The 26310-nt window shown below is 48.8% G+C and overlaps 1 long non-coding RNA gene across 1 annotated transcript; it reads right to left on the bottom strand.

Annotated features, from left to right (window-relative positions):
- Window positions 1-7128: 7128 nt before the first annotated feature.
- LOC112544796 (uncharacterized) lies at window positions 7129-25365 on the bottom strand. The gene is made up of 3 exons (XR_012901016.1): window positions 25153-25365; window positions 21646-21753; window positions 7129-7663 (listed from the first exon to the last, which is right to left on the bottom strand). It is a non-coding gene; the product is annotated as an uncharacterized LOC112544796 (long non-coding RNA).
- Window positions 25366-26310: the final 945 nt, after the last annotated feature.

Raw genomic sequence — 26310 nt, 5'->3', positions numbered from 1 at the left:
CGGCAGGGCATCAGATGAGGACTTAGAGCATGGAGCTGCTGCCTCAGGCTAGCCGAGGGCTGTGCTTAAAGGGACCCGACCCCCACCCCGGACAGACAGTTCTCAGGGGTTCCCCGCTTGCAAAGCAGTCCTGGCTTGGAGTGCCCTGAGTGCCCACACTGGGCACATCACAGCACTCGGCCATCAGACCGGCTGCACTTGCTGCAGGCTGCCATCTGGGGAGAGGAGGTAATTGGGGGGGCTGCAGGAGAGCTTCCACCCCCAAAAGCCCGCAGAGCCAGCCCAGTCCTCCCCATCGGGGGCTCGTGCCCCATTCCTCCCTCACCTCTTTCCACTTACCCTTCCCTAGCCCCTCTTCTTGATGTACAAAATAAAGGACAATTGTGTTCAAAAATAGAAACTCTCTTTATTGAACAAAACTCGGGGAGACTGGGAAAAGAAGGTGGGAGAGGGGAAGAGAGAGGGTGGGAAAGGGGAGGGCAACTACAATGATCAGAGGTTTGGAACAGGTCCCATATGAAGAGAGGCTAAAGAGACTGGGACTTTTCAGTTTAAAAAAGAGGAGACTGAGGGGGGATAGGATAGAGGTCTATAAAAGCATGAGTGGGGTGGAGAGGGTGCATCAAGAAAAGTTCTTCATTAGTTCCCATAATAGAAGGACTAGAGGACACCAAAGGAAAGGAATGGGTAGCAGGCTTCAAACTAGTAACAGAAAGTTGTTCTTCATAAAGCAAAGAGTCAACCTGTGGAACTCCTTGCTGCAGGAGGCTGTGAAGGCTAGAACTAGAACAGAGTTTAAAGAGAAGTGAGATAAGTCATGGAGGTTGGGTCCATGGAGTGGTATTAGCCAGGGGGTAGGAGTGGTGTCCCTGCCCAAAGTTTGTGGAAGGCTGGAGAGGGATGGCACGAGACAAATGGCTTGGTGACTGTCTTCGGTCCATCCCCTCCAGGGTCCCTAGGGTTGGCTGCTGTCGGCGGACAGGCTACTGGGCTAGGTGGACCTTTGGTCTGACCCAGTACGGCCATTGTAAACTCAGGGCTCAGGGTCGGGGGTCTCAGTGGACCACCTTGATTTTCATGCCAACCTGCTCCTGGGTGGCCAGGCTGGCAGCTCTCGTGCCCTAGACGGCCTCTTTCATGTGCCTTGTGCGGACATCGTGGACGAGGTCCACGATGTCCGGACTAGCCCAGGAAGGTGCCCGCCTCTTGCGGTCCAGGGCAAGGTCCCGGGAGCCGCCAGCCTGGTCCCGGGAAGAGGGGGAGGGCTGGGGGGCATCAGGTGGCTGGCTCGAGCTGTGCCAGGTGCAGGGTCTGGTAGCTAGGTGCTGGCAGGCTTGCACCTGGCATGGGCACCGTAGCCAGTCCGTGCCCCTTTAAGGGGTCCGGGGCCGGGAGGGGGGCAATAGAGTTTCCCTGGTGTTGGCCAGAGTGGCCACCAGGGAAAGCTGGGGAGGGCTAGCCTCCCACTAGTTCGAATTAAGGGGCTACACACCCCTTAATTCGAACTAGTAAGTTCGAACTAGCCTTAGTCCTCGTACAATGAGGTTTACCTAGTTCGAACTAAGTGCTCTGCTAGTTCGAATTAAGTTCGAACTAGTGGAGCGCTAGTGTAGCGCCTATCAAAGTTAATTCGAACTAACATCCGTTAGTTCGAATTATCTTTGTAGTGTAGACATACCCTAATCTTTGTAGTGTAGACATACCCTAATCTTTTACAGTAGATCATCAGTGCTTTTCCTGAAATTCAAGGGGCCAGTGTAGACAGCTGGCAAGTTATTCCAGAAAAGCGGCTGATTTTCTGGAATAAGGGTATGTCTACACTACAGCGCTAATTCGAACTAACGAATCCAGACTAAAAAACTAGTTTGAATTAGCGCTTTGCTAATTGAACTAGCATGTCTTAGATACAGCCATACTGTGAAATTCAGCTATCATGTCTAGTACTTGACTTATGATAATCACCTGTGCATAGAGCTGTAGATCCACAATCTGACAGTAGACTGCCACATTTCTAACTGATTTGAAATTCTCCAAGACCTGCCTGCTGCTGCCAGCTTCCAGACGTCAATAGTCATTCACTGGCATGGGTTCCAAAACTGAGTGTTCTGGCACTGATGGAATGGTGAAAGCTCCTTGCACAGCTCCAGGAAGGTCTGTTTTCACTGGCCATTATCGCAGGCTTCTAAGATAATGTGATTTTACCACATTATGCAGGTTCTCCTGCACCAGAAGCAGCAATACTCAATTGGCCATACTATGACAATTCTGGCAGTCACTATATCTGTACCAAGGAAATATAGTGGGTTCTCACCCTCTCAATCAACTGTCTTTGGCATGTCAAAGTTCTGGCCTAATTCCATTTAATATCTGGCTGACTGAGTACTACACAACATGAACATTTGCTCCACAAGAAGGTGCAGAACCATATCATCAGATGCTTGCTCCATGTCTTCCACTCACTCTGGCAGAAAGGAGGACTGAGCAAGAACTGCCATCAAAGATGTGTCATGATGGCAGACAATACAAGCAACATTGTAGCATGTTGTTCCAAGAGTGTTTCCTGTAATGCATACCACCCTGGCTTACCACCCCTAAAATGGCTGCATAACAAACAGAGACATGTGGATGTTTCCAGCACAACATACATGAACACTTGGTCAAAACATGGCAAGCCCTGAGAACATGCTCTAATATAATCATAGTATGTGCACTAATATAGTCAATTCAGTTCACAATGGGCATGCTCCACCCTGGGGCAAAATCAAAGCTGCAAAGGCAACCTTAATCCTGGAATTTCCAAAATTCTGATTGACTTTGCAATCTCAGTAATCACATAGTCTTATGTGCACAATTTGTATATAAGATCAATTTTATTTTAATTATATGCAATTGTTCAAAAGGCTGTTTGATTTTGATTTCAGTTGGGGAAAAATTGTGTACAGGCAGTCCCCGGGTTACGTACAAGATAGGGACTGTAGGTTTGTTCTTAAGTTGAATCTGTATGTAAGTCGGAACTGGCATCCAGATTTAGCCGCTGAATCTGGACACCAGTTCTGACTTACATACAGATTCAACTTAAGAACCCCAGGCGTCCCCAAGTCAGCTGCTGCTGAAATTGATCAGCAGCTGATTCCAGGAAGCCCGGGGCAGAGCAACTCTGCCTCGGGCTTCCTGTACTCAGCCGCTGGTCAGTTTCAGCAGCGGCTGACTTGGGGACGCCTGGGGCAGAGCAGCTGGGTGCTGCTGGGTTGGTCCAGTAGCGCAGCCGCTCCTCGGCGCTACTGGACCAACCCAGCAGCACCCCAGCTGCTCTGCCCCAGGCGTCCTGATTCAGCCACTGCTGAAACTGACCAGCAGCGACTGAATCAGGACTCCTGGGGCAGAGTAGCTGGGGTACTGCCGGGTTGGTCCAGTAGCGCCAAGGAGCGGTGCTGTGGGACCAACCGGCAGCGCCCCACCTGTTCTACCACAGGCCCCAGGCTTTGCTCCACATCTCCCTGGTCTGCTGAGGGGGGCACTAGCTGCGTCCCCCCCAGCAGACCAGAGAGACGCGGAGCAAAGCGGCGGAGGACCCGAGCCGGACCCGCTGCGCTTCCAGATCAGCTGGAAGCACCGGGGGTCCGGCCCCGGGTCCTACGCGGCTTTGTTCAGCGTCTCCTTGGTCTGCAGACCAGAGACACGCTGAGCAAAGCGGCGCAGGACCCGGGGCCAGACCCGCGGCGCTTCCAGATCAGCTGCGCCGCTTTGCTCCCCATCTCCCTGGTCTGCTGGCTCCCGCAGCAGACCAGGGAGACGGGGAGCAGCTTTTCTCGCCCCGGAAGAGGCGGGTGGCAGGACCAGGCGTCCCGCCGCTCCAGTCCTCCGGGGCGAGAAAATCCCCGTTCGTATCTGCGGATCCGACATAAGTCGGATCCGCATAACTCGGGGACTGCCTGTATTAGATCTATCTTACCCTTTCTCTTTAAAATTTCTCTCACTGCTAAGCTTTCTCCATTTGGTCAGCAATCGCATTGTTCCAGTGCAATTTCACTGTCATGGTCACTGAAAGAAACAAGTAAGTTAAAACACAGATGAAGATAGTATTTTTGCCAAAATGCTGAAGAAGCTGCCAGCTTTAATAAGATATTGCATAACAGGAGCACATATTAGAAGAATGATCAGAGCAGCTATAGAATCTAGTTCATTCCAGCAACATTCAATTTATTAGAATCCCAATGGGTGAGAAAACTCTGCAACCACTTTCATTTATTAATACTTTTATTGTGAAGACACTTTAGTTTGATTTGAAGAATAATTCCAGATGGAAAAAAACACTAGCTTCTATGAAATACAATCAAGTGGAAGGAAATATGTAGTTGGAAATATATAGTGACATTATTGTTCTTGAAATTGCAAGTGACTTCTAGACAAACTAGAGGCTTATACAACTGCACATCCTCTAATGTGATATATGCCACCAAGTGCCAGCAATGCCCCTCTGCTATGTATATTGATCAAAGTGGACAGTCTCCACAACAAAGGATTAATGGTCACAAAATAGATATTAGATATAGTAACACACAGAAACCTGTCTGGGATCATTAACCTGCCTGGGCACTCATTAATGGGCTTAAAAGTAGCCAATCTTCTACAAAGGAATTTCACATGCCAACTACAGAGAGAGTGTGGAATTGACCTTCATATGCAAATTTGACGCTGTCTTCTTTGGCCTGAACAAAGACTTGAACTAGTTAACATATTATAAAATGAGCTTTCATTAAATTCAACACCCTACTGATATCAAAAGCTAAGTATGAGACACTTACAACCCACTCAGTTAGCCTCATTAGCACCGGGACTACATTGACAGGTACTTTTTCCCCCTCTCCCTCCTTCCTTATTCTGAAGGTCCCCCATTCTTCTCCACTCAGGATCATCTCATCTAAAGAAGTCAGTTTTGCCCACAAAAGCCAGTGCTTTTTTTGTGATGGTACTTCCAGGTACACAGTACCGGCACCTCGAGTCAGAGCTCAACAATTTTTCCCCTGGAGTACCGGCACCACTTATTTTAACAAAAAAAGCATTGAAAAAGCTAATGATAGATAGATAGATAGATTAGATAGATGTATGTTAGTCTCACAGGGTATGTTTACATTATAGTGTTATTTCGAAATATCTTCTTTAAAAATAGTTAATTCGAAATAAGATATTTTGAAATAACGTGTCTATACACAAAATGCATTTTGAAATAGCATTTTGCTATTTTGAAATAGCGCATCCACACTGATTGGGTGCTGAATCACATTTAAGGCCAGCTGAAACCAGTTCCAGCAGGTCATGAGATCAGTAGTTGCTTTGTGTGTCTGCTGCCAGAGGCTATCTGAGGCTTGTGCTTAAAGGGACTCCCCTGGACAGCCGGTTCTCAGCTTTCCCTGCTTGCTTGCCTACCTTGCGGAGGGACAGCAAAGCATTGTTGTCTCTGTCTGATTTGGTTGCCCTGACTCGGGACACCACAGCACTCAGCACCATGGAGTCAGAGCTGCCCCTGGGCACTCTGGGGCTCATTTTGAATGTCTTCCTGCAAGCCAGGCTGCAATTGCTGGAGACTGCCTGGCAGCATCTGCTGCAGCCCAACCCCCAGGACCTCTTCCGGAACCCCCTGGGCAGCAGTGCCCGGATGCCAGCATGTCCCGCCGCATCTGAAGTCTAGACACCAGCAGCAACTGGTGGGACCACATTGTCCTGGAGCGCTGGGGAGACCAACAATGGACCCAGAACTTCAGGATGAAGGACACCTTCTTCGAGCTCTGTGAGTGGCTCGCCCCACTCTGCAGCGACGGGACACATACATGAGGCCCGCCATTCCCCTCCACAAGTGTGTGGCCATCACCCTTGGAAGCTCTCCACGTCAGATAGCTACTGATCCATGGCGAACCAGTTCAGCGTGGGGAGATCCACCATCGGAGCAGTGCTCATGAAGGTATGGCAGTCTCCAGCCATTGCGCCAGGAGGAGGCAGGGGTACAAGGAGGGGATGGACTGCCCTTGGAAAAAGGGGGGGAGGTGGTGCAAGTCACCTCCCCAGGATTGTTTGTTCTGTCCCAGCGACACTACGGACTACCCGCGGTGGCCAGGATTGCAGGGGGGGTTGCTTCTGGGCAGTGGGGGCATGGAGCAGTGGCAGAGAAGGAGCACTCTCAGCCACCATGGCACCTCAGAGACTCTCAGTTCTATTCATCCCTCTGCAGGTGGTCAAGGCCATCAATAGAGTGCTGCTCTGCAGAGTCATCTGCCTCACCAATGTGGATGCAGTCATAGAGGGGTTTGGTGCCCTGGGCTTCCCCAACTGTGGGGGGGGGGGCAATCGACGGGACGCACATCCCTATCCATGCCCCAGAACACCAGGCCTCCCTGTACGTCAACCAGAAGGAATACTTCTCGATCATCTTGCAGGCTGTGTCTGACCACCGAGGCCAGTTTGTGGGCTGGTCAAGCAAAGCACACGATGCACAGGTTTACCACAACTCCTCCATGTGCCAAAGGCTGCATGCCGGAACTTTCTTCCCCGACCACCACATCAGGGTCGGCGACGTGGACATGCCTGTGTGCCTGGTGGGGGATGCGGCCTATCCTCTACAACCCTGGCTGATGAAACACTACATGGGACACCTCAACCCCTCCTGACAGGCCTTTAATGCCAAGCTCAGCAGGGCCTGCACTGTCATGGAGGGGGCATTCAGAAGGTTGAAGGCCCATTTTAGATGCTTCCTCACCTGCCTGGACCTATCCTAGCAGCATATTCCACACGTGGTGGCAGCGTGTTAGTGTATTCCATAATTTGTGTGAGAGGAAGGGAGAGGCTTTCCTGCCAGCCTGGATGGCAAAGGCTGACCATTAAGTTGGCCTCTAGGTGCAGCCCCGCATGGTTGCCAGCCAGGAGGCCCATCAGGGGGGCTGTCCACATCCGGGAAGCCCTGTTGGGAGAGCTTACACCTGGAGGAAGAGTGAAGTCTCACTGGCATGCCCCACTGTGACCTTATGCCTTATTCCACCCTCATGTCCTTCCACTTTCCCCTCCCTAATCCCTGTTCCTGATGTAAAATAAAAACACATGCGTTACCAAAAAACAAACTCTCTTTATTGACCATAACGGGAGCGAGGGGGGAATGAGGATGGGAGAGGGGCAGGGGAAACCTGGGAGGGGGGAGTTGGAAGGGGGAGACAAGGAGAGAACGGGGGAGGAGAAACAGGGTTGGGGATCTTGCCGGCCCACCTATCTCCCAGCACTGCAGGTGCAGGGGCCTCTGCGTCCCCGGGAGGGAGTGGGTATGGAAGGTAGGGCGGGTGAGCAGTGGGGGAGGAAGAAACAGGAGGGGGAGCAGGAGTGGGAGGAGGAGTGAGAGCTGGGGTGGCCGCAGGGGCTGGAGCGGCAGCAGGCAGCAGTCTCTGCACCAGGGTCTGCAGGTGGCCGTGGATGGCACCTCCCTGGTCAAGCAGCTCCTGCAAGCTCTCCTGCCACAGCTGCAGGTCTTCATGCACCCACTGCTCCTGGTTGTGGACCTGCCTTCGCAGTAATCCCAGGTGTTGCCTCTGGCACTCTTCCTGGTTCCAGGTGAGCCTGTTGGCCCGAGTGCAGGAGGATGTCCTGGGCAGGGTGGTGCATCCTGCACTCACAGCTGGTGTGGCTGTGGAGAAACAAGAGAAGAGGTCAGTTATCCCTGGGGACACAGTGGGTGAAGCCCAGCCCCCCTCTGCAAGGCGAGGATGGCAGGTCTCCGCACAATCATGTCCTGCTATCCCTGGGCATGTGAACTGGCTCCTGTGCTGCCTATAGTGTGGGTGTGGTGGGGGGGAAGGAGAGATGTGCCCTGCCTCTGTGTAGAGGGGGCATCTGGAGGGAAGGTATAGTGCAGTGTCCCTCCCTGGGGTCGGGAGCATGCCATGTGCCTTCATACATACATGTGTGTGGGTAACAGGCCAGGGCCCCTGTGTGGCAGCCAGCTGGGACCACATGCCCCAGCTGGCATGGCACATGCACAGGTTTCTGTATGATCAGTGGTCAGCAAGGCCCACACACACGGACCCTGGGTTCCCTCTTCCCTCCTTGCCTCCCTCCCCCCCGCTCCACTCTGCCCCGCATAAGGCCTGCCACAGCAGACCCTGGGCTCCCTGGGTTCCCTCTTCCCTCCCTACACCTCCCCCCCCCCACTCTGCCCCGCATATGCCTGCCACAGCTCCTTTATTTTCATGTGCACCTGCTCCTGGGTGTGCATGTGGCCTTTGGTGGCCAGGCTGTCAGTCATCTGTCTGTAGACGGCCACGTTCCTCCATCTAGTGCAGAGATCGTGGATGTTGGAGGATTCCCCCCAAACGTGAATAAGGTCCATGATCTCCACACTGGACCAGGAAGGCACTTGCCTTTTCCGGCCCCTGGCAGGCTCCTGGAAGCTGCCAGACTGCTTCTGGGGAGCGGTGGAGGGCTGGCTGGCACTGGCTGGCTCACCCCTGCTGGCAATTGGGTCAGGGACAGCGCCTGTGGCCTCTGGGCTGGCAGACCTGGAGCTGGCACAGGCCCTGTGGCCAAACAGACTCTCCCCCTGCAAGGGCTCCAGGGCTGGGTGGGGTGGAGAGGAGTTTTCCTGGTTTGGTCCAGAGTGGCCACGAAGGCACCCTGGGAAGGGCTGGAGGCTCCCTATTTCGAAATAAGCATCTACACAACGCTTATTTCGATTTAGCTATTTTGAATTTGGCTTTATTCCTCGTACAATGAGGTTTACCAAATTTGAAATAAGCACTCCACTATTTCAAATTAATTTCAAAATAGCGGTTTGGCTGTATAGACGCTAGGGAAGTTATTTAGAAATAATAGCTATTTCAAAATATCTTTGCTGTGTAGACATACATCTAGACTACATTGTTTTTTAGAAAAAACTGCCCTTTTTCCCAAAAAAACTTCACCTGCATCCACACTGCAATCGCATTCTTTCAAAATTCAATCGAAAGAACGCAGCGGTTTTTCAACATCAGTAAACCTCAAAATATGAGGAAGAATACCTTTTTCGAAGGAGCTCTTTTGAAAAAAGGTGTGTGTGGATGCAGAACAGGGACATTTTTTGAAAGAAGAGTTACAGGCAGTCCCCGAGTTACGCGGATCCGACTTATGTTGGATCCGCAGTTACGAACGGGGTTTTTCTCGCCCCGGAGGACAGGAGCGGCGGGATGCCCAGATGCGCCGCGGTCCCACCGTCCGTGTCTTCCGGGGCGAGAAAAGCTGCTCCGCATCTCCCTGGTCTGCTGGGGGGGAGCACCCCCCTCAGCAGACCAGAGAGACGCAGAGCAAAGCCGCAGAGCACGCGGGCAGCGGAACAGCCCAGATGCGCCGCGGCTGTCCCACCGCGGGCATCCTCTGCGGCTTTGCTCCCCATATCCCTGGTCTGCTGGTCAGACCAGGGAGACGCGAAGCAAAGACGCGGAGGACGCCCGCAGCGGGACAGCCGCGGCGCATCTGGGCTGTCCCGCTGCCCGCGAGCTCCGCGTCTCCCTGGTCTGACCAGCAGACCAGGGAGACGGGGAGCAAAGCCTTGGAGGATGCCTACAGCGGGACAGCCACGGCGCGTCTGGGCTGTCCCGCTGCCCGCGTGTTCCGCGCCTTTGCTTCGCGTCTCCCAGGTCTGCTGGGGGGAGCCCCCTCCCCCAGCAGACCAGGGAGACGCGGAGCAAAGCCGCGGAGGATGAGGGCGGGACCGCAGCGCATCTCGGGGGTCCCGCCACCCGCGTCTCCCTGGTCTGCTGGGGGGGCGCGCAGCTAGTGCCGCCCCCCAGCAGACCAGCCTTTTCTCGCCGACGACGCATGGGGTAGAGCAGCTGGGGCGCTGCTGGGTTGGTCCCGCAGCTGGGGCGCTGCTGGGTTGGTCCCGCAGCGCCGCTCCTCGGCGCTACTGGACCAACCCGGCAGCACCCCAGCTGCTCTGCACCAGGCGTCCTGATTCAGCCACTGCTTGTCAGTTTCAGCAGCAGCTGAATCAGGACGCCTGGGGCAGAGCAGCTGGGGGGCTGCTGGGTTGCTCCAGTAGCGCCGAGGAGCGGCGCTACTGGAGCAACCCAGCAGCCCCCCAGCTGCTCTGCCCCAGGCGTCCCCAAGTCATCCGCTGCTGAAACTGACCAGCGGCTGACTACAGGAAGCCCGAGGCAGAGTTGCTCTGCCCCAGGCTTCCTGGAATCAGCTGCTGATCAGTTTCAGCAGCAGCTGACTTGGGGACACCTGGGGTTCTTAAGTTGAATCTGTATGTAAGTCGGAACTGGCGTCCAGATTCAGCCGCTGTTGAAACTGATCAGTTTCAGCAGCGGCTGAATCTGGACGCCAGTTCCGACTTACATACAGATTCAACTTAAGAACAAACCTACAGTCCCTATCTTGTACGTAACCCGGGGACTGCCTGTAATTGAAAAAAGCACAGGTGCCCTGGTGGCCATTCTGTGAATAGCAATCAGGGCTTTCTTTCGAGAGTGCATCCATGCATTCTGGATGCTCTCTTTCGAAGAAACAGATCGCTTTTTCGATCCAGTTTTGAGGTGTGGATCCTCTCTTTCAAAAGAAACTTGTTCGAAAGAGCTCTTTCGAAAAAGCTTCTTTCAAAAGAAGCTTGCAGTGTAGACGTACCCTATGGTGCCACAGGAGTATTCATTTTCTGTGAGTTGTACATTCTTCTTTGTGACTAAAAGATATTATCTTACCCACTTTGCCTTTCTAACAAAAATCCTGAAACACCGATCAAGAACACTATGATGAATTTGATGGAACAGGATTTATGAACAGAACATATAAAAAAGCTCACAAATAAAAGGACTCTCATTTTCTAAAGTTATGTAAATGTTAAATACTATTCTCCTGCAGACGTGAATCATAAAATAATCAGGTGGAGAGCTTACCATATGATTTTTTCCAGCAGCTATTTAGTTACCTCCAAAAGCTAATACTGTCTCCACTGCCCATGGAAAAGAAACTGCTTTTGTGTATGTGTTTATTTGGTTTAGGTTTGCTTTTTTTGATTAATGCAGAGCCTGATAATACAGCGAAAGCTCACTGTATAACTTCTTTTCTTGTTCAGATATAATAAAACTAGTATTGCATCAAGCATACCAATCTTCTCTCATCTCATAATGTGGAGCTAAGGAGAGGCACAATGATGAATAGACTATTTAACCCTTTTGCTGCTACTTCACCACACCTGCCATGATGCCATCCATCAACTGGGATTGGTTGAATGAGGACAAAGCTAGCACATTCAGCAGCACAGATGGTATTTTCTGCATGGATTTCCATGGACTGTTTAGCAGCAAAGGGTGACTACCAACATTTAAAAACATGGGTTCCAAAAAGGCAGTTGCTTATAATTTAACATCTAAGGAACCTAACATCTAAGACACTTGCTTATAATTTAATATCTGTAGGCATACAGCTCTTCTGAAAATTAGCCCACTCTTTTAGGTACCTAGACTTAGAAAATGTTGGTCTAGGTTTCTTACCTTCCGTTATCTTATTTATTTTATTTATATTTATTTATTTAAATATTTTTACCCTGCCTTTCTATTTAAAATATTCAAGGTGGCTTACAAAAACAAAAATACAAATATATATAAAAATTTAAAATATGAGAATTTAAAATATGAGACCCCAGAGGGACATAACCAGCTAAAAACATAAAGAGAGGAAGAACACACACATACAGACTCAAACATTAAAATCATGAGGAAAAAAGGTGGCTTTAGCCTGACGCTGAAACGCTAGCGTTGGCGCTATGCGAATATCCCAAGGAAGAGAATTTCACAGCCTGGGAGCAAAAGCTGAGAATGCCCTGTTCTGTGTAGATGTTAATCTTATCTCCACAAGTGGGGCATTTAGTAGCCCTTGAGGGAGCAAGTGTCACTGGCTTCCAAGATATCTGCTCCCATGACGCTTCCTTAGGCAGGTCTAGAGCAGCATTTCCCAAACTATGGTCCGCGGCCGCTACCGGGCCTCAGAAAAAAAAAATGCCGGTCCCCAGCATGCCTGGCGGCTGCCGCCCTTACACCAATTGGCCCCATCGGTCGAACCGGGCCCCATGTCCCTGCACCCGGAAGTGACGGCGAGTTAAGAGCCGGGCCCCGCTCCAGCGCTGTGCAGGGCTGGGTCTCTCCCTGGCTTTGCCTGGAGCGGGACACGGATCCCCCCCCTGCCGGCCCCCCTGCACGTCCCCCTCAGCCCTGGACTCCCTGCCGCGCGTGGCTCCTCCTCGCCACCTGCCACGCATGCACCGCGTTGCACGTGGGTGGGGAGGACGCCCAGGCGTGACGTGATGTCACGGCCCGGGGTTTTGAAACCCACGCGAGGCACGTGGCGGGGCCTGGCTGGCTCCGGGTTCGGCCTCCGGGGCCTGAGAGCGGCCCCCGGCCCCACCCCGGGGAAGGAGAAGAGGGGGAACCGGCTCGGGCGGCGGCGGAGGAGAGGCGAGGGGAGGGAAGGCACCAAGGGACAGGGGTTGCGGGAGACACAAATGCCAGGGGGCTAAGTGCAGACAATGAGGGAAAGGGCAGGAGGGGTGGTGTCAGTGGGAGGGGGGACAGGGGGATGCTGGGAGAGGAGAGGAAAGGGGAAGGGCACTGGGGACTGTAGGGGGAGGTGCTGGGAGGAGGCTGGAGAGAAGGGGGGGCATGAGGAAGGTCAGGATGGAGCAAATCGTATGTGAGGGCACAGAGGGGCACGGAGGGGAATGGGGCAGAGACTGGTGAGGGGGTGGGTATTCGGGAAAAAGAGGGCAAAGGGAGGCACCAGGAGGGTGCAGGGCTAAGGGAAGGTGCCAGGGGATTCTGGGGTGAGGAGTAGGGGAGAGTTGACCACCAGAAGCAGAACTGGATGGGGGAATCAGGGCAGGCTGGGGAGATTGGGGGGCCAGAGGAAGCAGGGCTGCCGGGGGGGGGGAGGTTGGGGGCAGGGAGCTGGCCGGGGAAGATGTGGATGGGGTGGGAGAAGTGGCCACTGGAAGGAGAGCTGAATGCAGGCAGCAGAGCTGGCCAAGGGAGATTGGGAGGAGAAGTGGGGGAGAACTGGCTGCCTGGGAGGGGGTTGGGGGAAGTGGAGCTGGCCAGAGGCGTAGCAAGGGGATCAGGGGGGAGGAATGAATCGGCCTGCAGGGAGTGGGACTGACCCGATCCTGTTCGCTCCTCCCCCCCCCCCCCAATCACGAGTTAGTCCAGCACAGGGATTCTACTGTTCTTCCCCCCTCTCCCCCACACACACACCCCTCGAGTAGTTGCGAACTATCTGGCTGGTAGACACACTCATGCAGCCTGAGCACATTTACCAGCCAGGCAGTTCAAAACTACAAACTGATACATCTAGTAATAATACAACTTGCCTAATGAGAAAATACCAGACGTGTTATATGTCTGGTATTTTCTCAGTTTGTTTTTCATGTGTTTATATTTTTGGGCTACAAAAAGCAGAACTGAAAAAAAAGGGTTCCAATTAAAGTAAAAAGTTTGGGAAACCCTGGTCTAACCAGCTTTCTGCCTGTCTTACAGCCCATTTATCCAATCCATATTCCTTAACTTGCTGGCAAGAATATTGTGGGTGACCATATCAAAAGCTTTGCTAAAGCTGGCACTGGGAGATTTGGGAGGACCAGAAACAACTTATTTGAATATTCATCATTTGATTAATGAATATGCAAATGAGCATTACTGGTCCTCCAAAAGTTCATGAATGGATTAACTGGTCCCCGTGTCAAAAAGTTTGGGAACCCCTGGTCTAGAGGACTCATTTTGTTGCTCTTTTTCTCCCACCTCACTGCTTCTTAAGAAAGGGTGTAACAGAGGCCTCCAACAGGGGACCACCAAATCCTGGTGCTCCTCATTACAGTGCCTTAGAAAAATTCCCTCTTAGTAGAGTAGGATAGTTAGGGGACATCAACTCCAACTGACAAGCTTAAATATATGCTTACTTTTCTTAACTAACGGAGAAGTGTGAAGAGAGTGAGCCTTCCTTTGTCTAGTAATTTACCTTAGTATTTGGGACATTACTATTATTGCTTTACAATTAAAACATTTCCTCCGTCACCAAAATTCAAATGTGTGCCTTTGAGCTGAAAATTCTGTTGTGTTCATCTAGCTCACAGTAACTAGAAGACATTCCTCTGAATTCAGTTCAGGCATCTGTCCAACTGTTACAATGGCTGTATCCACTTCACACACACAAAAACCCTTCCTAATTCTGATCTGAAGTACCCACACATGCATAAAGACTTAAAATGTGTGCTGTTTTGATAAGGCAAGTTGGAAACCTGCTGAGAGAAAGCCTAACTTCATTTCACAACTGTCACATCATATTTATATAGAACATAATTTGAACTGGAAAAAACAACTGCACCTAGGAGAAGTGGAGTGTAGAACCTTCTGACCCAGAAAGCAAAGCAGACAATGAGACAGTGCAGTAAAGCTACAGATTTCACTAGAGATTGCTTCTATTTTAATAACACTTTTTGAATGTCTATTTTTGGAAATGAATACAGTCTGAAGAGGCTTTCTTGCATGAATTTTGCAATTTGTGTCATGCCCTGGCTGCTGCTAAGGCATCTGTACTTAAGATATGGTCCATGTTACTTTCCATATCTGCTCCTCAGGTAGCTACCAAGTCATGTTTGTGTTTATTGACACCAACAATCCATTGCTACTGCCAGGTCTGCAGAGCTAATACAGCTACTGAAGAGCAAGCTGGAATCTATTCCACTGCATGTATCCTCAACAAATTGTTATTAGTGGCTAAAAACTGATTTCAGAATATTTTGATAGTACTTTTAGATTCATAACTAAAAATAAATATTGTGCCAGAGTGCTAAGAATTTTTCTCCAAAATTCTGCTCCAGATCTTTTACCAGTTCACTGCTGGTTGTTTCACTCTTCTAATATCGCCATTCTCCAAAAATTACGCTAAAAAATCAATTGTTCATCTCAAAACATGCAACCAAGGTAAAACATTATTCTAAATTATTCTACTGTAAAAATAGCATATAGAAAGGGAAAAGGAGGTGTTACCAACTAATCTTTCAATTTGGGTAGAGGGACGGGGAAAAACACAGATTTGTAAGGAAGAAAAGAGAATGAAAAGTCAGAAAAATGTTACTATGAGCGTTGTGACTTCTCTGATGTGCACCAACCCTGATATCTGAGAGCTTAGGAGGCATAAATGTAGTCTAAAGCTGCCATCTTCTCACAATCCCCAAGGACTGCACCAATGGCTGATGAGCCAGAACTGAGGCTCTAGCCCAGTGGTCCCCAACCTTTTGAGGTTGTCGGGCGCCGGGGGCGTGGCCGTTCGCCCGCCAGGCGCCAGGAGGTGGGGACACTTGCGCGCCCGGGGGCACCCCCCCATAGCCGCATGCCCGGGGCCCCCCCATAGCCACGCGCCTGGGGCCGCCGCTCCCCCCACCTCCCCCGCAAGCGCCGCGCGCCCGGGGCCAGCGCTTCCTCTCCCCACCCCCCCCCCCGCAAGCGCCGCGCGCCCGGGGCCGGGGCCAGCGCTTCCTCCCCCCCCCCCCCCCGCAAGCGCCGCACGCCCAGGGCCGGCGCTTCCTCCCCTCGCCCCCGCAAGCGCCGCACGCCCGGGGCCGGCACTTCCCGCCCTCCCCCCCGCAAGCGCCGTGCGCCCGGGGCCGACACTCCCCGCAAGCGCCGCGCCATGTGCCCGGGGCCAGGCCAGCCCTGAGCACCTGGCGGGCGCATGCAAATGCCCCCGCGGGCGCCATGGCACCCGCGGGCACCGTGTTGGGGACCACGGCTCTAGCCTATATGTGCGCTGTAAAATATTAAATGGGTAGCCAAGTTAGTCTATAGCAGGAAAAACTTAAAAAACAATAAATACTCTAGAAGCAACTTAAAGATGAAATAGTTACAAGAGGCTGATAAGAACCATTAGTTTGCACTTGGAAAGGAAGATGACCAACACCAGATTTTACACAGACATGAAGTACCATTAGCACCTTCATTGTTTGGTTGTTCCCACCAAACAATGTGGAAGATAAGATGTGGAACATAATGTGTGAGTCATCTGATATTCCGGTTCATGCCATTTGCATGAGAATTAAACTTGTGAATGAAGTTAAGTTCCACCCCTTCTCTGTGTATTTGGCTTGCGGAATTGGTCAGAAACAAAATGGTGACTTGGAGATCCATTAATGAGTGTCCAGGAAGATTCAAGTGTTCTCCAACAGGTTTTTGTGTGTTGCCTTTTAGGATATCTGATTTGTGTCCATTAATTCTTTCCCGTAGAGACTGTCCAGTTTGGCCAATATACATTGCAGTGGGGGCATTGCTGGCATTTGATGGCATAGATCCCATTAGTGGATGTGCAGTTAAATGAGCTTATGATTTGATGGCTGATGTGGTTGGGTCCAGTGATGAAATCACTTGTGTAGGTGTGTGGGCAGAGTTGAAACCAGGGCTGATTGCAGGGGTGGGTTCCTGGATGATTATGATGGAGGTGTGTTGCGTGGTTACTGGAAAGAATTTGTTTGAGGTTAGGGGGTTGTCTGTAGGCAAGAATTAGCCTTTCCCCCTCAAGACCTGTGAGAGTGAGGGGTCATTTTCCAAGTTAGGTTGTAGATGGACTGTAGGTGATGACACTTCTGTTTTCTCTTTTGGGCCTGTCTTGAAGTAGTTCATGTCTGGGTACTTTTTTGGCTCTGTTGATCTATTTTTTTCACTTCTCTGGGCTGGTATTTCAGTTTGAAGAATGTTCTGTATAGATCCTGTACAGAGGATTTATAGGTGTTTGTCTCTGTCCGTGGGATTGTAGCAAATCTGGTTGTATCTTAGGGCTTGGCTATTAACAATAGATTGAGAAATGTGTCTGGGATGGAAGCTAGAGGCATGAAGGTAAGTGTAGCAGTCAGTAGGTTTCCAGTACAAGGTGGTGGAAATTTGTCCATCATTTAATTGTACTGTAGTGTCAAGGAAGTGGATTTCTTGTTTGGACTGATCCAGGCTGAGGTTGATGGTGGGATGGAAGTTGTTGAAATCCCTGTGAAATTCTTCAAGGGTCTCTTTCCCGTGGGTACATATGATGATGATGTCATCGATGTAGCATAAGTAGAATAAGAGTGTGAGGGGGCAAGATCTGAGGAAAAGTTGTTCAAGGTCAGTGTGACAGGCTGCTGATGGCTGGCCAGAAGGGGGGGTCGCGGTGGGCCGCGCAGGGGGCGGCGAGCCTGAGGGGCCAGATGCGGCCGCCATGCCAAGGCGCGGCGAAGAGCCTTCACCCAGCCAGGGCAGCACCAACAACACGAGCTCTGTCCCCAGCATACTGCCAGACTGAGCGGAGGCTGCGGGCGGCTGCCCGGAAGTGACGTGGGGAAGCCCCGCATGACGGAGTGGGCGGGGCCACCGATCAGCATCGCGTCTGGTGAGCCAATTCAAAAGGGCCTGCCAGCGCCAGGGAAGGGGCATGGCTGGGAGTCCGTGGCAGGTGGACGGTGAATCTCGGACAGGAGACGCCGCCTTCCAGCAAGGCCCCAGGAGAGGTGCCGGAGGCCAGACTGTGGAACTGGCACCAGGAACTGTTACACTGAGGATAACTAAGGCCTAAATTTGCATCTGATTAAGTCAATTAAAGCCTCAGTGGAAGTTGCAGATACCACCAAACCTCATCTATCATAGGTGTTTGCTCTCCCAAGAATGCCGCAGTAAATGAAAACGTTGCTCACTTTAAAGGGGCCAAACCATATATTGTAAAAGTTTTAAAAGCACAAGGAAAAGCAGGTAAACACTTTTTATCCCAACCCCAAGAAGGAAAGAAGATAGAAAAATACCCCAAAAAACTCGGTTACACAAAATACAATAATTGACAGTGGGTGAGAAGCTCCTATCTCTCAAGCCTTTGGCTAATTAAAAGCCTCTGGTGAAAGACAAGGAGGAGATCCCTCACAGCAGTGACCCTCTGCGGTGCTCTCGACCTCAAGCCTTAGGCTCCTTCCGAGCCCTTATTGAGGAACAGAGAGGCGATCCCTCGGAGACCCTGGGGACGGGTGTGGTGCATGCAGGTGGTGATGATCCTCGTCTGGGGCCTTTCGCTCCTAGGCGCAGGAATCACTGGAGAAGACTAGCCTGGTGCTGATCTTCAGGTGGCTTCTGCTCTTCAGCAGGAACCGATGATAGACAGCTACCTATCCCTAACACCTGGAAACAAAACCTGACTAGCTAGACTCAACGCTCCCATCACGAACAAGTACCCGGCTACTGGTGCGGTGAACCGACGCACTAATCCTAACGGACACACTCGATGACAAAATCTAGCTAACCCTAACTAACTATAGACTGACATAGACAGGAGACAAGCAGGGACAAAAGTGGTGCGAACGAACACAGACAACTGTTAGCCAGGTCTTCAAAGCACCCTTCTCATAAATATTCATGAACTTTATCTTTAAAATCATTGGACCCTGTACAGGAAAACAAGGGTCCCTGATTGATTGCTTTGATAAACAAGTTGTAACAGCCTGGATCAGTGTGCTGCATGCAGCAGCACAGTGTGACATGTGCAGCTACTTGCGTGCTGTGTGCAACACTCCTAGAAACTTCTAACTGAATATGAATATAGTTAATACATATTCATAACAAATCATACATATTAATGATTGATTATACATATTAATGAGGTGTCGAAAATGAGCAGGCTACAGAACCACAGTAGGCACTGGGGAGCTGGAGGCCACCAGCCAGGGCACAGTGGGGGGAAGGAAGAAGCCCGGGGCAGGGTCCTTGTGGCGCCCATGGGCTGACGTGTTTTAGGAATGCACCCCGTCAGCTGTGCAGGGAAGTGTTGACCTTGCACTTAGGGCCCCGGGTTGGGACCCAGTAGAGAGGGAGGGCCCAGGTCCCTCTTCACCCCCAGCCCCGTGAGGAGTGGAAAAGGCAAAACCCGGGAGGAGACAAGAGACAGTGGGCAGTTGGGCTCACAGGGCCCCCGTCCCTGACCCGGGTGGGGTGCTCACACACAGGGGACAGTCACAGTCAGCCATAAAGATATTGGCATGTTATGGTACCATGCAGGTGCCCGTGAGTATGCCTCTGACTTGAAGATACAAATTGTCTCTGATTCAGAAGTAGTTGTGGGTGAGGACAAAGTAGAGCTCTGTAATCACGTGTGCAGTGCTGTCATCGGAGATGGTGTTCCTGACAGCCTGTAATCCATCTTCATGTGGAATGTTGGTGTAAAGAGCTTCTACGTCCATGGTGGCCAGAACGGTGTTTTCAGGTAGATTACTGGTGTTTTGTAGTTTCCTCAGGGAGTCAGTGGTATCACAAAGGTAGCTAGGAGTGCTGGTAACATAGGGTCTCAGGAGAGAGTAAATATAGTCAGATAATCTTGTTGTAAGTGTGCCAGTGCTTGAGATGATGGGTCGTCTGAGATTTCCAGGTTTGTGTATCTTGGGTAGCAGATAGAAAACTCCTGGTAGGGGATTAGAGGGAATGTTAGTGTAAATTTGGTCCTGAGCAGCATCATAGAGCTTCTTGAGTAGTTGTTTCAGGGTTTGGTTTTTGGGGGGAGGGGGGTTTGGTTGGTTGGTTTGGGGTTTTTTTTGGTATTCTTTACTGGGATCACAGGAGAGAGGCTTGTAGAATCTGGTATTGGTGAGTTGTCTGGTCACCTTCTGTTCATAATCTGTTCTGCTCATGATGACTAAAGCACCCCCTTTGTCAACCTCTTTGATTATGACATTAGAATTGTTTTTGAGGCTGTGTATAGCATTGCATTCTGCATGACTGAGGTTGTATTTTATATGTTGTTTGCTGACAATGTCAGCTCGAGCATATTTGCGGAGAAATACTAACAGAGAAATACTCACTCTATGGGTATGTCTACACTACCCTCCTAGTTCGAACTAGCGGGGTAATGTAGGCATACCGCACTTGCAAATGAAGCCCGGATTTGAATTTCCCGGGCTTCATTTGCATAAGCGGGGAGCCGCCATTTTTAAAACCCTGCTGGTTCGAACCCCGTGCAGCGCGGCTACACGGGGCTCGAATTAGGTAGTTCGGACTAGGCTTCCTATTCCACGAGGTGTACCGGTAGTTCGGAATAGGAAGCCTAGTCCGAACTACCTAGTTCGAGCCCCGTGTAGCCGCGCTGCACGGGGTTCGAACCAGCGGGGTTTTAAAAATGGCGGCTCCCCGCTTATGCAAATGAAGCCCGGGAAATTCAAATCCCGGGCTTCATTTGCAAGTGCGGTATGCCTACATTACCCCGCTAGTTTGAACTAGCGGGGTAGTGTAGACATACCCTATGAGAATAAAGACAGCTCTGGAAATGAAACAATGTCCAAAAGAAATTTTCTAATTGAAAATCCAGTTACTAAAAAAGTGTGTTAGTTCATACAGTAACTTCCTCCAATTTACGTAACAAATCTCCCCCAAACAACATGTAAGACTTTGCTTATATCCAAAATACACACATTCCTCACACCACTCAGAAGTAGAAACTTTTTCTTTATAGACACTAGTGACTACTTATCACTTGGAATATTTTTACAATGTTTAGTTCAGTTCAATTTTTACATTTTTGACTCCTCTTCACGCATGACTAAAGTTATAGGATATTTAATATACAGCACTAGGAGGAAAATCACTTCTCAGTAATGAACTTATAAAATAAAGTACCATGGTAGTAAGCCAAAAAGCTTTCATATTTTATTCAATAACATTTCAACTTCCTCTCATTATCTTTAAGGGACTGTATTAGATTTTACACAGTGGGCCTAGTTTTGCTCTCACTTACACTGGTATGTAGCAATGATATAACAATGACACTTGATTGAAATCAGCAGAATCACTCCTACCTGAAATGGGTGCAAGCTGCAGCAGAGTCAGGCCCCTTCTGCCTTTATAATAGAACTATATGATGTAGATAACCCTTCAGATGCTTGAGTCATTGTACAAGGATGTAATGCTCAGAGTAATCAGATTTGCCAACTCTGACATATGAATATGCACATATGTTCCCAGCACAGATATTAAATTAAAAACTTAATGCTTTAGGGAATTTCATTGATTTTATTCAATTTCTTGAATGGATCTATGTAAGCATGAGGAGAATAAATCTGAAAACCTAGCTCAAAGTGACTCCACAGATATTATTGTGACTGTTCACAACCTACAACCAATTGCTGCCACATGCTGAATTGGTAGCAAGTTCTCTTATTGTTATGCTTTATTACTTCTTCATAAAGACATCCCCCTTCACAGCCATTGTTATCATTATAGGATAACATTAATTCCCTGTAGACTTAAAGTTGTCTACAGCTTTACTGAACATTTGCTTTCCAGTTGTAAATTACTATGGGCTTTACTCACCTGGAATAATACATGGCTCTGAGAGCCACATAAACGCACAATCTTGGTTCTAGTTCATCAGAAATTCAGTAAATCCCAGGCAAACCTTTATTTTTGTTTAACAGTTCAGACAGCAGATCTCTGATCAGGGGTTGAGAGTCCATACCAATAACCTCTCCAGAGTCCAGTCAGTTCTTTGCTATATTTATTAGTGTGAAGCTAATTGTTAGCAAGGTGCTTGCCCCACTCACTAACAGCACGGTACAAAGTAGTCAACAATTTTGTAAATATAAGGACTTTCACGTACATGAGCTTATGGTCTCCACTGTTCTATGGTGCAGAAGGGAGCAGGCTTGCAAATAAACCACAAACCTCAGCAAAATCCCTCTCCCTTCCTCAGTGAGAGCTCAGCCATCTGCAGGAATAAAAGGCACAGAAGAGGCCAATAACTATTTAATGCAGTATATTCCCCTTTTGGGGATGCATAAATTGCAGTTCAATCTACATTATAGATTACCACTTATGTGTGTCAAAGTGGTAAAGGGAAAGTTAATCTAGTATATTACAGAGAAGTTCTTCTAGCATGGCAGATGAGGGACCTAGCCTACAGCAGAAAACAGATCTATGCTATCATTCTTCTATGGAGCCTTGACAACAGGCAAGTGGAAATGGATGAGCTCAGATCTTCCATAACTATTGCCTGTAGGTATCTCCGCTTTCCACCAGAATTGATGTGTGTTCTCTGCTGAGTATTCCAGCCTCTGTCCTGGAAGAGCAGCACCATACAAGGTACCAGGCATCTGCTGTAGTAAGTTCTGCTCAGCCATATACTTGCAGATGCTAAGAGGGAAGAGGACATTGTCACCAAGGAATTAGCAACTTGAGTTTCAGGAAAGGTAGCACATTGTCATGTATGCACACACACACTCTGCCTCTTCCCCTGAGTGCACTCTTTCCCACCTGTGCCTGTTTGGTTAATGCACTCTGCTGCCAACCATCTGTGGGGCTGCACTTGGATGGCAGCAGATGCCATTGACCAAGCTGGGAGTGGAGCGCTCGAGGGAAGAGGCAGGGTGGATGCAGAGCCCCAGAGCACAGCCCCACAGGAGCACACCAAGTCCCACAGCAGCACTCCCAGCCCACCACCACCAGCAGGGCTGCACTCCTGGCTGCCAGCTGTAGGGCTCTGTAGCCACCCTGCCTCTTTTCTCCAGCAGCCTCATCCCTGCTTCTCTACCTTCCTTCCTCCCTGACATGTAAGAGACTTGAGCTCTCTCCAGCTCCCTTGAGTCTGCCCAGCACTGCTCCCTCCAGGTGCTCCTACTTCTTTCCTGGCCAGAGCAAAAATGAGCTCTTCTCAGCCCTGCAGCCTTTATATGGCCCAGCCTAGCCCAGGTTGGCCTATTGCTCCTCACGCCTTGGCCAAGGATGCGCAAGCCTCTCCTAACTAGTTTGTAACCCTCTCCCTGCTGGAGTGGGCTACAGAACTACTGCAGATAGTTAAATGAAAAAATCAATTTGAGGAAGTCTATTTTTTTTGTTTAACTATCTACAGCTCCCTCATAAACACCACATAAACCTTAATCCAGGTTCCAACAAAGCCTAATTTAGGAATTCTCTGATTTCTATTGTACTGAGTTTTCACCTCCTTGGACCTAGCATACCATTTGAGCTTGTGCTCTCTCACACCAGTCTAGTCCTAAAAGGGGGCCGTGACAACAAGTTCACTGCTGCGTAAGGCAACAGCCCAGGAAGGCATTGGACAACAACCCATTGGATTTGGCACTAATCATAGGCCACTGTCCCCCAATTTTTTTACATCCCAATCTCCTTCCTCATTTGTTTCCACTAAACTGCCACCATCTAACTGTTCCTCTATTGTGTAGACTGAAACAATACTACTGACGGACACTCTGTCCCATCCCAGCACTTATTTGTCTGAATTGCAGTCCCTAAAACTAAAATTTTGTGTTTGGGCACACGTTCTTGAAGGGTTTAGTGGGATGGGCCTTGGTCCATTATCATTTCATTTAGCTATCTACAGATGTAAATTGAATAGTATTTCCCCTTCACTTCTCACTTATCAGTATTTCTATAAAGTTATTAATTAGTGCATTATAACTTAGTACAGTGAAACCTTTGTTATCCAGCACTCTGTTAAGCAGAAAACTTCTGTTAATCAGAAAACTTCGTTAACCAGCGACAATACGATCACATTTTAAGGCATACAGGCCTGGTTTGGTTTACAATGATTGGCTTAACAATTTTTTATTTACGAAGTACTAATCATCTTAACTCAAAATAGAAATGTGAGATCAACTGCCTCACACGACAAAACTACCAATACTAAAAACTTGAGTTTTACTATTATTGTCCATTGGTTTTTCCTAGGTTGATGGGATCTTCAGATAACCGGAATTTTTAGATAACCGGAATGCCCTAATCCCAGAGCATGCTGGATAACACAAGTTTTACTGTAATAGCTTTACAGCAATTCACATCCAAAAGTTGTGTTATGTTAATTTCAGCAATGTGCATGAGTTCAGTCACTTTATTAATAAACAGGATTTTTCTCCAGTGACCACTAGTTGGCTTCTTCCATGAAAAAGGATAGTTTTATGAATAAGGCAATGGGACTGGAATTCTAGCAATCTGCTTTCTTTTCCCAACTGTCCTGCATGTTTCTTATATGACTGCAAATCTAGCCTCTGTTTCCCCGTCTGTATACATTTAATTTCTTTGATTTAAACTAAAAAGTCTGATCCACAGGCTCAGAAAGCCCCGTCAAAACCAAAATGTGCAAGTTCTGTCAGTTCATCTCTTCTGCTAAGCAGCAGCTCAATCAAATAGCATCTCTATATGTTGGCCTATGTTCTCGTGTCCATACCTCACATTCAAAAGCCAAGTGAAATAAATAGTCCCTGCAGCATGCAGTGAAAGTTGATGAATACAAGCCGGCTCAAAACATTTTGGAATCCTAAGCCTTTAAGGTAAGGCCAGCCACCCTGGCTCCCATATCTGAGAAGAGACCTTTGCTGATTGCAATTATGGCAGTGTGTTACTAGAGGAGCCCTCAGACACTGGGATAATGCTATTTTTCTTAACACAAAGAGAGGTTAGGATTATAAACTCTTTATTTGTGAAGCATTCTGTTACTATGATACTAGCAACTCGATATCAAAATAATTAAAAATACCTATTTTAATAAACATATTAATCCACTAACCTTATGTAACCCCCTTTTTCCTCCCCGGGTTACTGGGGAGCAGGTCACACTCACAGGTGTGCCTGGGTGCCTGATGTTTTAACCCCAAAGAGATCCTGAGCACCCCAGTGGTGATGGTGTTTAGTTGGGGAAAGCCCTATCCACCCGCTTGCTGCAGTCCCTTGCTGGCAATGAATGTAAAATGGTGGTGCCTCCACCTGGCTAGCCTTGTACACACACTGGTGTGCCTTGAGAGCCTCCAGGAATATACTCATTCCAACTATAATATGGATCCAAAACAACAACTACAAATCATATACATCTAATAGAATACTTTAAAATAAACAATCTTTACTTAACTTAAATAAACAGGGATTAACAGAATTAGAAATGAATAGCATTAACAAAACACACAACAATAATTGAAGCTTATACTGCTACCATTTGTACTAATAGTGACCCCACCCCAGAGTGTGCACACCCCTGGACTCAGACCCAGACACTTGCTTGCGTTGGCGCGCTGACGTTGCAGCTGTAGTGAGGATTTGGTCCAGGCTAAACAGCAGCTCTGTCCCAGGCAGCACTTTTCCAACAAGGCCCAAAACTTACTGCCTCATGCTGTGCCTATAGAAAGCAGCCTGCGAACTCCCAGTTCCAACAGGCAACGGTCTGTAGCTGCATCCAACAGCCCCTGCACTGGATCAACGTCCTTGGCAGCAGCCTGGCTCCCCCTTTGGTTCCAAACTGCAAGGCAGAGTTCCAGACTGCTAGGCCTCTTTCTTCAAGCACATGGAGAGAGACAGTCTTCTCTCACACAAGAGTCCTTCCTTCCTGTTTTTTCCCAAGGGCTCATGGGAATTGTAGTCTGGATTGTAGCACACAGGGTCTTTTCAGAATAAAACAGAGGCCCCTTTAGTAAGGGGACTACACTTACATTTAAAAATCACTTAAATTGAAAAAACTCAAACAACATGACCAAAGCAAAACAAACTCTAAATAATCTTATCGATAATGATCTTAAAATAACAACTTGCTGTGCTTGAATAAAAGATGCGTTTAAAGCTTTAAGTATCTTACAGGGAATAATAGTTTTAATTGCATTACTTATAGCTTGTCATTTACAGTTTGTTGGAACAGTATAATTCTCGCATACATTCTCTTACCTCTGCTACATGTGTCAAGTTGGCAAAGGTGCCATCCTTATTTAAAAGAAATCATGACCTCAGGTAAGGGACTGTTGGCCAATGTTATTCATAGGGCATATCCTATTAATATTGTACATATCCAGCCAGTGGGCAATTATGTTCATCCTGCTTGCGTACATCAATAAATACGTATCTAACAATATTATGAAAAACTAAATTTGACATTTAGCATGGGTGAATGCGATACCTATCAAATGTAAAAGTTGCATGTTCTACACCCTCATAAAGTGACTCTCAGCCTTTCCAGATTACTGTACCCCATTCAGGACTCTGATTTATACTGTGTACCCCCCAAGTTTTGACTCTCTTAAAAACGACTTGCTTACAAAATCAGACATAAATACAAAAGTGTCACCGCACACAATTACTGAAAAATTGCTTACTATTTCATTGTTAACACATAATTATAAAATGAATCAAGTGGAATACAAATATTGCACTTACATTTTAGCATATAATACACAGCACAGTATTAACAAATGTTTATTACCTCAGTGTTTCTCAGAGTGGTCACTCTGAGAAAGCTGCTACCAGGCTGTTCTGGTTTGTTCACTTACCAGCT

This window comes from Pelodiscus sinensis, chromosome 2 (assembly GCF_049634645.1).
Source record: "Pelodiscus sinensis isolate JC-2024 chromosome 2, ASM4963464v1, whole genome shotgun sequence".
Lineage (NCBI taxonomy): Eukaryota > Metazoa > Chordata > Testudines > Trionychidae > Pelodiscus > Pelodiscus sinensis.
The sequence above is the reverse complement of the archived record's forward strand: the minus strand, read 5'-3'. Positions and strand labels throughout refer to the sequence as shown.